The 14,899-nt window shown below is 42.7% G+C and overlaps 1 protein-coding gene across 3 annotated transcripts in view; it reads right to left on the minus strand.

Annotated features, from left to right (window-relative positions):
* The window catches only part of ATG7 (autophagy related 7), a 232,300-nt gene that overhangs the window by 67,824 nt on the left and 149,577 nt on the right, over positions 1-14,899 (minus strand). The window lies entirely within an intron of this gene.

Raw genomic sequence — 14,899 nt, forward strand, 5'->3', positions numbered from 1 at the left:
CTTTCAACAAACTGAATTCTAGGTCTTGGTGAGGCCGATGCAAAGCTGGGCTGTCCCCTGGAGCCAGGAGGAACAGCATGGACCCACAAGGAAGGAAGGGTGACAGTCCCCAGACAAAGTTTTCAGACCTGCAGGAAGAGGGCCTGCAGGGGCCAACCTACGGGCTGAGAAGACACAGGTCTGGGTTAACAAGGACTTTTCTTTGCTTCTGGCTCCTGACTGAGGGACAAGAGGTCAAAGGAAACCAAGGGAAAGACATTCTAACCCTAGGGAAAGGTAGTGGGTCTGAGAAGCAAGACAGTGAGGCCCTGGGGTCTTGAAAGAGCAAGAGGCCCAAACACCACGAGACCCTGAGCACTGTTGTGCTTCCACAGTTGCTGCTGGCACTGGGCCAGGGGCGGGCCATCTCCCCTCTCCCACAACATCAATATATTTGCATCATGAACTTCCCAGTTCAAAGGTAGGCAGAGCAGGAGAGCAGAGTCTAGAGAGTGACAGGAGAGGAGACCAGAGTATCAGGAGAGGAAGAAAAGATTTTCAGGAGGTGTCTCACACGCTCCCACACGTGTGGGATGAAGGGTGCTCTGGAGGCTGTCTCAGACACCCACTGCATTACAGTCCTTTGACTGTCATGAAAGCCTCAGGGGTGAGGGGGATGGCACTGATTTACCACCTACTATGCCCCCAGCCCTGCGCTAAGTTTTCTCACAAACGTCTGTCTGTTTGGTCCTGATAGCCTGCACGACAGGCATCGTCACTCCCATTTTATAGGTAAGGACACAGCAGGCAGCCCACAAAGACGAGATGACTTGCCCACAGTCATACCACTGGCCAAAGGCAGAGGCAAGAACCAGACAGAGCCTGAAGGCCAGAGCTTTCTCCATGTTAGCTGGCCTCAAGGTGGGATCTGAGTCTCTGTTCTTCAAGCTCACCAATGTTCTGGCCATTCTGGGGCACTGTGCTATGGATGTTAAGTGTAAGGCCTCACTCAGGGGTTCATTTATCAATGCACTTGTTGAGACTCTGATTTCACCTTGATTGCAGAGGATAATCATGCGTTAACTTAAGACCTTATGTAGTATTCTGACAATAGGATAAATCAGTGACACAATGACTTGCTATGTAATATACAAGAAATGTGGAACTCTATAAAGTTTTTGTGGTGAGTCCCACACACTTTTTATTTTGCTATAGGATATATGTGGAACTTATAACTTACAACAAATAGCTAATCTTTTTTTTAAAGATTTTATTTATTTATTTGAGAGAGAGAGAGAATGAGAGATAGAGAGCATGAGAGGGAAGAGGGTCAGAGGGAGAAGCAGACTCCCTGCTGAGCAGGGAGCCCGATGTGGGACTCGATCCTGGGACTCCAGGATCATGACCTGAGCCGAAGGCAGTTGCTTAACCAACTGAGCCACCCAGGTGCCCAACAAATAGCTAATCTTGACTGAAAAAAAAGTTTAAGATCCTTAATCTGTTTTGTGGTAAAATATATAACCTACCATTTAAAAAATATAAAATCTACCATTTTAGCCATTTAAAAATGTATAGTTCAATGGCATTGAGTACGCTCACACCGTTGTATGACCATGACCATCATCCATCTCCAGAATTTTTTCATCTTCCCAAACTCTGTCCCCACTAAACATGAACTCCTGTATCTGTTCTTAAGAGTAGCAGCTTACACAGTACTTTGCCCAGAGCACATGCTTAGGAAATGCTTGTTGAAGAAAAGTGAGATTTATAGTCATACGAGAGGACCAACTATTATATTATATAAATAAAAGAGATTAAAGTGAGTATATTTTTCCATCGCTAAAGACTAACAGTATCCATAGCCAAGAAGAATTAAGAGTAATTTATGACTTGTTTACACTTCTGGCATCAACTCTAATCATCTGTTGTGACTGAGACCTCTTGCTCCCTTTAGATGCATTAGCAGGTGGTAGTGAAGTCTAGTGAAGGGGGTGGGAAAAAAGAGAAGACTGGCCAGCTAGCACTCAAGGATAGTTGTTGAGCTGTCACTCTGTGGAGAGGGACTTGGTGCTCTCCTAGACAAGCCTCCTTTGACAGATTTGTGTGACTTGGCAGTGACCCCCTGATGGAAATTCACTGAAGACCATGGATCTCAAGTCCTGGTGAGCAAAGCTTTCAGAGAGCTTCTGTGTATAGAAGCAGCCTAGAGAGAAGGCAAAGTCTTCCTCAGTAGCCTTTGGGTAAAATTGGGGAAGCAGAGAAGCATGGATCACAAGGCTTTTTACTGATTTCAGGGCACCGCAAAAGCATGCAAAGCCTCAACAAGCAGCCCCTTTACTTTGGAATGATCTAATGTGGTAAAGACACACTGTCCTAAGTGGAGAGGGTTGGGAGGTAGGCTGTTTGTTGGAGACAAGTTAGCTGTATTTTCAAAAACTGACTGAGGGACCAGGCATGTACATAGCAATGGCCACTGGGCCACTGGCTGGCCTCCCCTGTCTTTCCTTGGCTTAAAAAAAAAAACAAAAAAAACAACAAAAAAAAAACCCGAAGAAATAAATTTTGCTAGAGAAAAAATTGTTCACTAGGATGGTACTGATATCTGTGGTTTTTGATTCTTCTGACAATTGTTGTTCAATAACTTTTCCTTTCCTTCCTGGAAAACATGCCTTACCCATCACTTCATACTCAAAACCCTAGGCTAAGAAGGTGATTCTGAGCTGGCAGATTTGGACTAGCTGAGAGATGCTCTGTTCCAAGAGAGGGGACCGATAATTATCTGGGCTTTGGAAGTAACTTTATGATGTTTGGATTTTGTGCTGGCACCAGCCTTTGGGTTTTAAGCACTCTGCTGTCATATGGCACACAGCCTTTCCAAGAAAAACTCTATAAAATGAAAATACTTTATTGCCACGGCCTTTGACTTTTTGAGAGTCACACAAATACTGTAATCTCTCGCAACATTTAATTTAATTTAAACTCAGTTCACCTAAAGAAAAAATTAGTTCTGAATCTGCCCATTTCACTTCTTAAAAAGCACTAGCCTTCTCTATGGTGTCACTGTTTTGTTTGCTATGTGCCAAACTGTTATTTCACATATGTGAAAAGAAAATTGGCATCAAGTCCATATGAACTCAACTACTGGCAAAGGCAGTGCTGGAGCTTGCCATTGAGAAGATTAGATTCCCAAGAAACTCCTCTAGCACTGTCCAATATCCACAAACTAAAAAAGTGTGCGTGTGTAAATATACACGCACTTATTTGATTTGAAGAAGCTGATGCCCCGCACCCGGCCCAGAGTTCAGGTAGGGTAGTATTCCATTAGTAGTTTAAGTTGCCATGAGCTTAAATATCTCAGTTGTACAAATACATAACAAAAAAATAAATGTGCACTGATTAATAAGATAAATACAAAATTGAGAATTTATTTTTATTCAAGTTTGAGCTTGCACATTTTGATTATCTTCCTCATATGCTTAATAAACAGGATGATTCATACTTTCCTTATTGATTAGATCATGTTCAGTTGGTATGGGGGGAGGTTAGGAAAAGAACTTTTAAATTTTCACCTAATGTTCTCTTTTACTTTTTAAAGGCCTTTTGCTATTTAAGTCTGCCATTTTTCAGACTGCCTAGCCTTTGCCCGCACAGATTCAAATGTGGAACTAAACCAAGAGAAAAATGGAAAATTTTATTATCCAGAACTGTGGTAAGCGGTTTGATACTCTGAGGTAGTGGCTGAAAACTGTGCTCTCTGGAACCCCAGATCCTTAGTCCCTTGTAATAACGTAGCTATGGTGGCCCTGTCGCCACAGCAGGCGTCTTCTTGCCTGTTCGATCTCTTTAGGACCCTGCCCTGAGAGCACACTATTAAGGGCTCAAGAATGACTGTGGGTAAGATTAGGCAATCATTTGAAACTGAGATGGACTCTTTTATAACTCAGTCTTACTCTTCTATAACTTAGAATATTTCTAAAAGAAAGATAGAGATCCACTTTGGGAAAACATGCAGAGAATATTCTTTAGGTTTGGATACTTCAGATTTTCATATTCATTCCCTAAAATAACCATTGTGTTTTTCTTAGTCACTGGGGAACCCCACCTATGGGTACATATCAAGGTCTCTGATATGAATGTCAATCACAGACTGCATCTTCCCTACTCTACCCCCAGGGATGACATGTGATCCAGGCTTGGCCAATCAGACGGTGTCATTTCCTTGGCAACAGAATTAGTCCGGGGGTGGAGTATGACCCAAGTCGGGCCAATCAGAGTCCTTCCTTAAGGCCAGTTTATGAAAGAAGACACATGTTACCATTGGAGTTGCTCAGCAAGGAAGATCAGAATCTGGGGCTACTAATGGCCACATTTCCTGCCACAGGGAGAAGCCTAGAAACCTGTCCTCAGAAAAAGGCCAAGCAGTTAGGCTCAGCTGAGAGGTGAACAGAAAGTGAGTCTCAAGAGGGACTGAATCCCAGTTTCTAACCCTGGGCCCTGGTTCCTGCAGCTCTTTCTTTAATCCTATTAGTAGTTCCAATAACACAACATAAGCCAAGAAAGGTACTCTTTGCTAAGGCTGGTTAGGATTAGATGTTTGTCACATGGACAGAGTTCTGAATCACACAGTGGACGATCTTGGGAATCATAGTATTACTAACTTTAGTGATTAATGACTTTCTATTAATAAGTGAATGCCACCTATCTTTTATGCCAACGTTTTGCTAGTGGGCTCCCATATCAATTTATAGGTCAAGAAAGAAATGCTGAAATGCCTAAATCAGCGTGGGTGTTTAGGTAACAAAGCAAAATTATATAAGTACACTTCCACCCATTTAGCATTTCTCAGCACCTGGAGCAAATTGACCCAGGGTTTGTAGCACAAAAATTCTTACCCACGTCTTATTTCATCACTATCCTTCATCTACCTTATGGAAAAAAAGAGGCCAGGAACGAGACTGGGGAAGAATAAAAGAAAAGCTTCCATTCATAGAAGTGCTTGATTCTTCCTGTCCATATGTTTAGATTCTGCTTCTTTCCCTAATCCAGAGCTGAACATCTCAAAGATGCTGGCAGGTACAAACATGCTCCCTTTTAATTACACTACCAAATTGCGGCAATAACTGATTGCCAGTTAAATAATTATAATCAAGTGCCCATTGTGCATAACAATCATTTAATGACTGCCATCCGAAAACACTATAATAAAGAGAGCTTTAATGAAGAAAACTGGAAAAGGGCCAAGGTTTTATGGCGGTTTGCTTAAGGGGAAAGAGAGTCATAATCTGTATTTAAGATTAAAAGAAGCCTTTAATCCAGATGCTCAACATTAAACAAGAGAGTGGAGTCATGTTTTGATCAAAAGTTACTGTATGCATAAAAGAAAGTAATGTAAATGTTCTTTAAAAAAAAAGCTCTAGTAAATTATATTAAGTAAGTGTTTGTAACCATTTGCTTTGGGAAAAAAATGAAAAAGAAGAAAAACATCTGATTTTCGTTTGGACAAGAATACTTAGCTAAAATAAAAGGGAATAGGATTTTGATTTGTATAATATCATTGGTGAAAATAAATGAGTTGCCATTCAACCTACCTGGTACCAGTAATCATTCCCCTTCTACTGACCCTATTTATTTTTTGCCCTCACTTTACTAGGCCAGACCTATATCTTTGGGAGGTATAATTATATTCTCACACAAAGTCCTAAATTGAAATGGTTTTGATGCTCTCAGTGCTAACAAACAGTAGTTCTCATTGGAGGGGGGAAAACAAAAAAACAAAAAAATCTCACCACATAAAACTCAGATCAATTGACAGCTACCGCCCCTGCTGATGCATGGAGTATTTGGCTAACAAATTAAGGCTGCAATTCCTAGAACTGCAACCATTTTCTACCAGCTCATATGGAGCCTGGCCAACAAGGCTAGCCTTCCTGCCGCTCCTGTTCCCTTTCCTCACTAGGAGCGGTCAGCATCTAGGCTCTCCTCATCTGTTTCTTCCATTATAAAAGGTAACATTGATGGGCACCTGGGTGGCTCAGTTGGTTAAGCGACTGCCTTCGGCTCAGGTCATGATCCTGGAGTCCCTGGATAGAGTCCCGCATCGGGCTCCCTGCTCGGCAGGGAGTCTGCTTCTCCCTCTGACCCTCCCCCCTCTCATGTGCTCTCTCTCTTTCTGTCTCAAATAAATAAAATCTTAAAAAAAAAAATAAAAGATAATGTTGATACTAAACTTGGCTTATAAGGCTCTTCTGTGGGAGAGGACTTGATGAAAAATGCACAGAAGGCCATGTGACTGGCACTGATAAATTGTTCACTAAGCAGGAGCTATTACTGACACACACAGTTGCCTCTAGGAGAAAACCCAAATTGAAATTCCTCCGTCAGGTATATGATAACATCAATAATTATAACGACATAACTCATCTTGCTCAGCCACTCACTCCAAACATTCTTGTTCCTAGTTTTTACACCTCGATTCAGTCCCCACATAGCAGCCAAGACTTTAAAAAATATACAAATCACTCCCTGTCAGTCTTCTACTTAAAACACACCACAGGCTCTTTCTCATGGCCTACAAGAGCCCCCGGTCACTTGCTCCGTTCCTCTGTCTCCAATCTTGCTTCCTACCACTCCCCCACAACTCACTGTGCTTTCACCATGCTGGCTACATGTCCCCTCTTTCTGAAACTGAACAAGCTTGTGCCCACCATAGGCCTTTGCACAAGATGCTCCCTCTGCCCACAGGCTCTTTCCCCAGACCTTCACATGTGTGGATCCCTTCTCTGCTTCAGGTCTCAGCTCAGAAGCCGCCTTCTCGGATGGGCCTGCACTCACCTGCTAGTCTAAACTGTCTAACTCCTGACCTCTATTTTCTCCTCCACCGCTCCCCACACCAATTCACTCTCCCCCAACACCCTGTTTTGTTTGCATCTTTGTGTTCAACACTAGCTGAAAGGGTCTTTGTTCGTTGTGTATGAAGCTCCATGAAAACAGAGACCTTGCCCTGTGTGTCCTGACTATCAGTGCTCTAACAGCAGACACTGAATGAATATGCTGTATTCCCCCACAGAGCCCTGCACACAGGCTGCCACTTACTAGGCACTCAGGAAGCCTCCAGTGAACTGAAATGCACTGAATTCAACCAAGACGCAGATGTCCAGAGTGTGGATAAAAATCTTCCCTTGGCCACAGTCTTGCCTAATTAGGTGGACAATGGAGAGCTCATAACTGACCTGTGCTTATCAAGGAGTTCATGAAACCTAAAAGGCAGTGGTCATAAGGGTGAACATATGTAAAGATATTTAGGGCTCACAGATATTTCTGCGTTCAACAGAAGGGTGAAGAGACATAAATGCCTAAATTGAGGGCATGCTGTAAACGAAGTGGTGAATGATAATATTGTGCAACTGGAACCAGGGTAACATTTAAAATAAACTCTTTTTTTTTCCCTTAAGATTTATTTATTCATTTAAAAGAGAGAGAGAGAAAGAGAGCGCATGTGTGCATGTGCTAGAGACAGTATGTGAGTGGGGAGAAGGGCAGAGGGAGAGAATTTCAAGGAGACTCCCTGCTCAGCACAGAGTCCAACATGGGGCTCAATCTCACAACCCTGTGATCATGACCTGAGCCGAAACCAAGAGTTGGCCACTCATCTGACTGAACCACACAGGTGCCCCTAAAATAAACTCTTGACTTAATATTTATATATATGCCCAGTCAAGTTCAGATAGGAGTGGGATCTGGAGGCAGAATTCCCCATTTTCTGAACTTGAAGAGCACCATCAACTATACTATATCACACACAGCACTTAGAAGTGACCCTATCTTAAACTGACTCTCACTGTTTTATTTTTTAATTTTTTTAAAGATTTTATTTATTTATTTGACAAAGAGATTGAAAGAGAGCACAAGTAGGCAGAGCGGCAGGCTGAGGGAGAGGGAGAAGTGGGCTCTCCGCTGAGCAGGAAGCCTGACTCGGGGCTTGATCACAGGCCCCTGGGATCATGACCTGAGCCAAAGGCAGCTGCTTAGCCGACTGAGCCACCCAGGCGCCCCCACTCTCATTGTTTTAAATATGTTAGTCTTACCCTTTGACTTCAGGTCATAAATTGGATCTTAACTTTTCCAGTATCTTAGAGTTCCTAGCCTAATTCTTAGAGAAAGGGTTTTGAAGTTTAGCAGACTTGCAACTGAATCCCTGGTCTGAATCCCCCAGTTCTATGATATTTGGTAAATTATTTATCCACTCTTAGCCTTAAATTCTACCTCTTTTAAGTGGCAATAATGATACTGGTCCCACAAAGCACTGCCATGAGAAATAAATGGGATGATTTTCCTAAAGGGTCTACTGAGGTAGTTAACAGAAACAGGTACTCAAGAAATTACAATTTCTGTCCTGGGTAGGTGGTGGGAGCACAAAACATGGCAGCCAAATTGGGGTGGGAAGCATGCCAGGAAACAAGTATAGGAAACATAGCAGGAAAAGAAAACAAACTATCAATTGGAAGGAATAAAACAAGGCCCGAAGTGCTGTAATGTTTTGTTATTACTCCCCACTTAAGAAGGATCTACCAATGTTGGTATTTTGTGGCTTGGTCACGGTGACAAGTGGCAGTAAGGGCTGAGTATCAGAAGCAAGCAGTCACTGAAGATCAAAAATCATTGGTTAACTACAGAAAGAAAGTAAAGGGAAAGCATGTACCTGAGAACAGTATTTGCTTTAAATCTATACAGTAGCAGAGAACTCATGGCAGGATTCCAATTAAAAACCATTGGGAATTTAAGTATTCCTTGATCTTATCAAGAAATGCAAGTCATCCTGAAAAACTGCTGTGTTCAAATCCCTCCATTTGGCATTACATGGCTCTGACACCAACAATGGAGATGTTGGACCAATCACAAAGGCTAGGGTGAAAAGTGAAAGAAAGCAGTAAGCTGACTATTTTTAACAATACTGGGGGGCAGGTGTTTAAAGAAAAAGGAAAAGACAAGCCACCTGTTTGGGGTCTATCAAACCATTTAGCTCTAGGAAATATGAGAAATATTAGAAATATTAGCAAAAAAGAAAGGAAAGGTAACCACAAAGGATATCTGCCACTCTGTATGCTCAGCCTGCTGTATTATTATCTCTATGATAACCACACCAATTTCCTTATTTTTCACCAATTTCTCCCTGACTCTCAGGTTGTGCAATTTTGGTGGGCTATTTACCCTATTACCACTGGCGATGGGAACATATCCCAGCTCTGACCAGTGATAGTTACCTCCCTGACCCCACCGTGGTAACTGGGTCACTAGTAACCAGTGAAGAAGGACCTTAGCTAGCACCAATGGGAAGAAGGCTCTCTTTCCACGGTAGTTGCTAAGCCTGGGGATGTAAGCCTGGAGCTACCAGTGCCGTCTTGTTATCCCAAGGCCAGAGCCTGCCTAAGAATGAAGAATGAAGCAGTGCAGAGAGAAGCCAGGCAAGAGAAGACGACAGGAAGTCATCACTGACATTTTTTGAACACAGATCTAGGGGTGCCTAAGGCTAGAACTATCCACGAATTTTTCTGTTATTTGAACATATAAATCCTCACATTTGCTTAAATTTGAGTTAGTATCTAACTTCTACCCCAAAGAATCTGACTGATACAGTAATTAATCCTGTAGAGTTTAATCCTAAAGGAGTTATTTAAAAAAGCAGTCCATGAAGTACTTTACTGCGTTCTCTAAAAAAAAAAAAAAAAAAAAAGGAAGAGTCAGAATATGTGAAATGCTGGGAAACCACCTACATTTCTCACACCAGCAATTCTATTGGATCAAATACATATATGTATGAGACATGAATATATGTGAGACAACTGCACTGTGAGATTTCTGTAAACAGAAGGGGACCTTCTATTTATTATGTCCCCGATCCTCCACCTTCACTTCTCCATCAAAGAGTCAAACAGTCATTCATTCTTTCAAAAATGTTCTTAGTAAGTGCCCAGCATGGACTAGGCATTATGCTAGGTACTGAGGATATAAAGATAATTAGGACATCATTCTTATTCTCAAGAAACTAGCAAATAATTATGATCCAATGTGACAAATGTGAGAAGGGAACCAGGGGGGCCTTCAGAAAAGATGAAAGCTTAAAGGATGAGCACACGTTTGCCAGGTGGAGAGACTTAAGTGCCAAGGGACAGGCAGAAGTGCAGGGCAGCTAGGACCAACACGCTTGAGAGGTAGGCTGAAGCTCGCTGCTGTAGGAGCTGTCCGTGACTGCCACGCCGAGCAGTCGATCTTAGCCCGAAGCAAAGTTCAGCCTTTAGAAGTCCCTGAGTAACATGCTCAGATCTCTGTGTCAGAAAAGGAAGCCTGCTGGCAGCTGGAGGGGATAGGGAATGAAGGCAGGACTCACTGGGACCTGTGCTTGTCAATGGGAAATGGCTGTGGGACTTTGATGGAGAAAAGTCAGACGGAACTAGAAACTAGGAGGCAAGTGTCTATGGTTCTAACTCGAAAAAACAATGAATGCTAATCCCATACAGGTGACTTGAGAAGAATTCTGGTAAAGACGATTATCTGCATTTTTTTTTTTTTTTTTTTTTTTTTTTGCGGAGGGAGACAGATGTGTTTATTCACAAACAAATTTACAGACATGCAATACCTTGCTTATTGTATCTCAAAGACACGAGAGCAAAAAACATCACTGTGCATCTGTATGTAACGTCCTAGTTACTGTCCATCTGAGAGGGGCAGGTGAATGAATCTACAGTCCTCGGCAGGTGCACAAAAGGATGCTGTGTCATATTTCCCATTGCAGTTCGTGCCACTTGGAGAGATAGGCTCCCGTCTCACTTTATTTTTTTTATTTATTTTTAAAATTTTTTTATTGTTATGTTGATCACCATACATTACATCACTAGTTCTTGATGTAGTGTTCCATGATTCATTGTTTGTGCATAACACCCAGTGCTCCACGCAGAACGTGCCCTCCTTAATACAAACTGAAGGTTCTAGAGGGGAGGGGGGTGGGGGGATGGGTTAGCCTGGTGATGGGTATTAAGGAGGGCACGTTCTGCGTGGAGCACTGGGTGTTATGCACAAACGATTATCTGCATCTTAAATGACAACGACAGAACAAGAGTAACATAGGGAGATGGTAATACATGTCTGTGCTTTCCTCAGACTCTGGGTCTCACCTCCTCCACCCTAAGTTCTTTTCCCAGACTAAATTCCATCCACCTCATGACTCAGCTTCAGGGAAGGGCCTCTGCTTCACATCTGCTGGTGAACCTTGGGTCCCCCTGTGCTATGGCATCCCTACACTTTTTTTTTTTTTTGAAGATTTATTTATTTGACGAGAGAGAGCAAGCACGCATGCACAAGCAGGGGGAGCGGCAGGCAGAGGAAGAGGGAGAAGCAGGCTCCCCGCTGGTCAAGGAGCCCAATGTTGGGGCTCGATCCCAGAACCTTAAGACCTGAGCCAAAGGCAGACACTTAACTGACTGAGCCACCCAGGCACCCCCATACACTTTTTTAATACTTTATCACTGACTACACCTCTCTGAACCTCAACTTCTATGTCTGTAAGATGGGAATACTGACATTTACCTCAGGATAAGGACCGAATAAGACAAATTCAAAGAGCACTGCACAGAGCCCGGCATGTGATAAATACTCAATACACAGAAACTGCCACACTCCTGCTAAAGATGAGGTCACCGCACTGCCAAAGACACACTCACACCTACCAGCAGCTTTTCATTTCTAGGGACTTCCAGACCTTACAGTTAATAGAATTTTGTGGTAAGAGCAAGGCAGAAGCACTTTACTGGGTAGTTAGAGCACATGGACTAACACTAGCACACTAACTCTAAAGGCCTATTAGCAATCTGGTCAGGCTGCAGTGAAGGGTGCTGGGCAGAAGAGGAATGCATGTTCATGCTCCTGGATGCAGAAATGCAGTGTGAATCCTGCTCCTTCTCAGTGAAAAGGTCGTTCTATTGTCGCCCCTCCTCTAAAAGCTGGGCAATGCTTTGTGACTGAAGTAAGAAACTCAGGTGACTGACAGGTTTGTTGATGATGTGGCTTTCTTATTCCTAAAGCCAAATCTACAGAGATAGCTTGTTTATAGAATTTCCCACTATCCTCTTTAACCAAACCCTCTGTGGACAACTTGGGACTTGGCTACCAATGGGCCTGGCTTAATTGTTTGTGCAAATGAGCAAACTCAGGAAGAGATGAGAGAGCCATAATGCAAAAATCCAACAAGATTGGGTGGCTGTACGCTGCTTCAGCATCTCTATCCTCAGCCCACCCACAAAGAGCTCTGGGTGCCAGAAGGGCAAAGCTGAGGAGTTTGCCAACACTAAAAAAAAAAAAAAAAATACATTCAGTCCACTCAGGGCAATGATTCCAAACCTACCTTAGACCAAAGATATCTCTTGAGAATGTAATGACATTGAGCCTCCCCTCCATAACACACATACATGCAACCTTTGGTGTACAACGCCTGGGTGTTCAGGAACCATCCCTGCCCCCACCTGCAGGCCCATCTTGGTCCCACAGGAATTTAGAGGAACCAGTTCACAGGGCTTGAAAGAAGAGGTAGGAGAGTCGAGTTTCTCTTCTCGGGGCTGAGTTTTCTCCAGGACACAATTCATTGCCATGAATGCCACCTCTTCACAAGGAGACAGCTGATGAACGAGGGGAAACTCAGCCCAAACACTGATCTGTCTGCAGTGCCTAACTCTTAGGGGTTATGGAGCACCTTGGAATCTTAGGGGTGTCCAGGATGTTAGGTACATTAAAGTCAAAGAGGATGCTCTGGAGGTGTGGGGTGGGAAGGGAGACAGTCCACCAGGGTCCCCTGGAAAGCAGCAGGAAAGCCTGTTCTCTTCCCCTCAGCTCCATCTAGTTCTCCCATTCTCCTTCTTCACTTATGCACAGACAGCAGATTCCTCGGGTGATCTGTACCAGATCCAAATGGTTAAAAATAATTTGCTAAATACCTTCCTAGATGAATTGAAATCCAAGACCTTTTTGAGCCTTGTTCAGCCATCCCTCAAAGGATGAGTGGGGCTGAAAGTCATGCTCTTTCCTAGCTGAATCCCTGAGTCAGACTTCTGCCTGTCAATCTTCTGATGTCACAAGTCAAACTGTGCCATGGAAGGCTGAGTAAGCATCTTTAGGAAATAGAAACTCAACTGTAAGAACACAGGTATTTCCAAACGCAAAACATCCCTGCCCGGTCTCTAACTCAGCTACTGTACATAAATTCAGCCATGATACTGGGAGGGGAATTTTTTTTAAAAAACAGGAATCAAAGGTGAAAAGAATAACAACAAGGTACCAGTCACTATCTTAGGCAAGACATGTAAAGTGGTAAAGAACACATATAAAGTCTTTGCCCTTATGCGGATTCTATTTGAGTGGGGGCTGGAGTGGGAGACAGGAAATAAACACAAACAATTTCAGATAGTGATTAAGTGCCATATAGAGAATAAAACAGGGGAAAGGGATAAAGAATGGCAGAGGCACTGTTTTTATATCCATTTTATAGATGAGGAAACTGAGGAAAACAGAAGTCAGGTGGATTGTTCAATGCTTCACAGCTAGCAAGCAGTGAATTTAAACTTAGGTCTGTCTGATTCCAAAGCTGTTCCTAACCACTAACCCATGCTATCACTTCGGCTTCCAGAGAAACCAAAGAATCTGAAGAACACAGAAGATGACAGACCATCCTTATTTTTAAAACTCCCTCTCTAGGCTACCAGCAAAATTCTGAGATCTATGAACTCAAAGGAGTGTACCACAGCTGCCATTTTGATGCTAATGCAACTAACATTTGAGATTTTCTACATGATATTTAACATACTTTAATCCTTAATGCCACCCTCTGAGAGAGGGATTACTGTCCCTATATTTGAGAAAAGAGTTTAAGTAACCTGTTGAAAATCACAGAGCTTATAAATGTGGAAGCTGCAATCCAGGCCTCGTGCCTCTGAGTGCATTGCTTTTTCCATTACACCATGCTGCCTTCCAGAAGACTCCCCAAGGAGCTACATTTTTCTCCCACTGGGAGACAAGGCAGTAACTAACTTGGCAGCGCAGACAGAAAGGAGTGACTGTTTTGCATCTCTGCCAAGCAAGCATTCATGCCCTTTGCAATATGAATTGGATACAATACCCAACCAATCTTTAGCAGCTAAGCATTCTAGAATTTGCTGAAGAATTTTCTCACCTTCTCCATATGGGGTCCAAAATTAAGAGGGGGAAAAACATATTTATGTCTCATTCAGAATTCAATAAAGCAATAAATCCTTCAAGGCTCTGGCGAGTTTCTCTAATCCACTGTAATCATGTTTCCTTGTATAACAAGTCTTGTGATGTCTGTAGCACTGTCTCGCTATAGTAACGGCAGCCTGAATGTTGGAGTTCTTCTTCTTGTGCCTGGGGGATTATTCCATTTTCCACATTAGGAATAAGCCACAGACTTTAGGTTCAAAAACAGAGCCAGAAATGCTGACTAGAATCCAGATGCCCGAAATATACTTACAACTAAATCTTACTGCCCTCTGTGAAAGACACAAATGAAAAGAACGTACCAACTTCTAGAATACTAGTCCAGAAAGCAAAGTTATGAATAGAGCCAGCATGGGTTCTGCTGCAACTCAGAGGCTCCTTAAAGCTACACAGAGACTTTCCAATCATCTCCTCCACTTTTAAAGTTTTTTCCCTGGCTTTTTTTTTTTTTTTTTAAAGCCAAACATACTCGGGAAGGAGGATGTCCTATAGACTCATCCTAATAAATTGGGTTTTCACATACCTCTAGAACTTTCTGGAGGTGTCCTTTTACACTAAAAAAATTATTTATGTTTTCATGGACTGATTTTAGAAATAAATGATTTTTCTCTATGGTTAAGCACTTCTAATTGTTATTAAGAGAAAT

This window comes from Eumetopias jubatus, unplaced genomic scaffold (genome assembly GCF_037043125.1).
Source record: "Eumetopias jubatus isolate StellerSeaLion01/CBP00866 unplaced genomic scaffold, mEumJub1_p1.0 scaffold_1, whole genome shotgun sequence".
Classification (NCBI taxonomy): domain Eukaryota; kingdom Metazoa; phylum Chordata; class Mammalia; order Carnivora; family Otariidae; genus Eumetopias; species Eumetopias jubatus.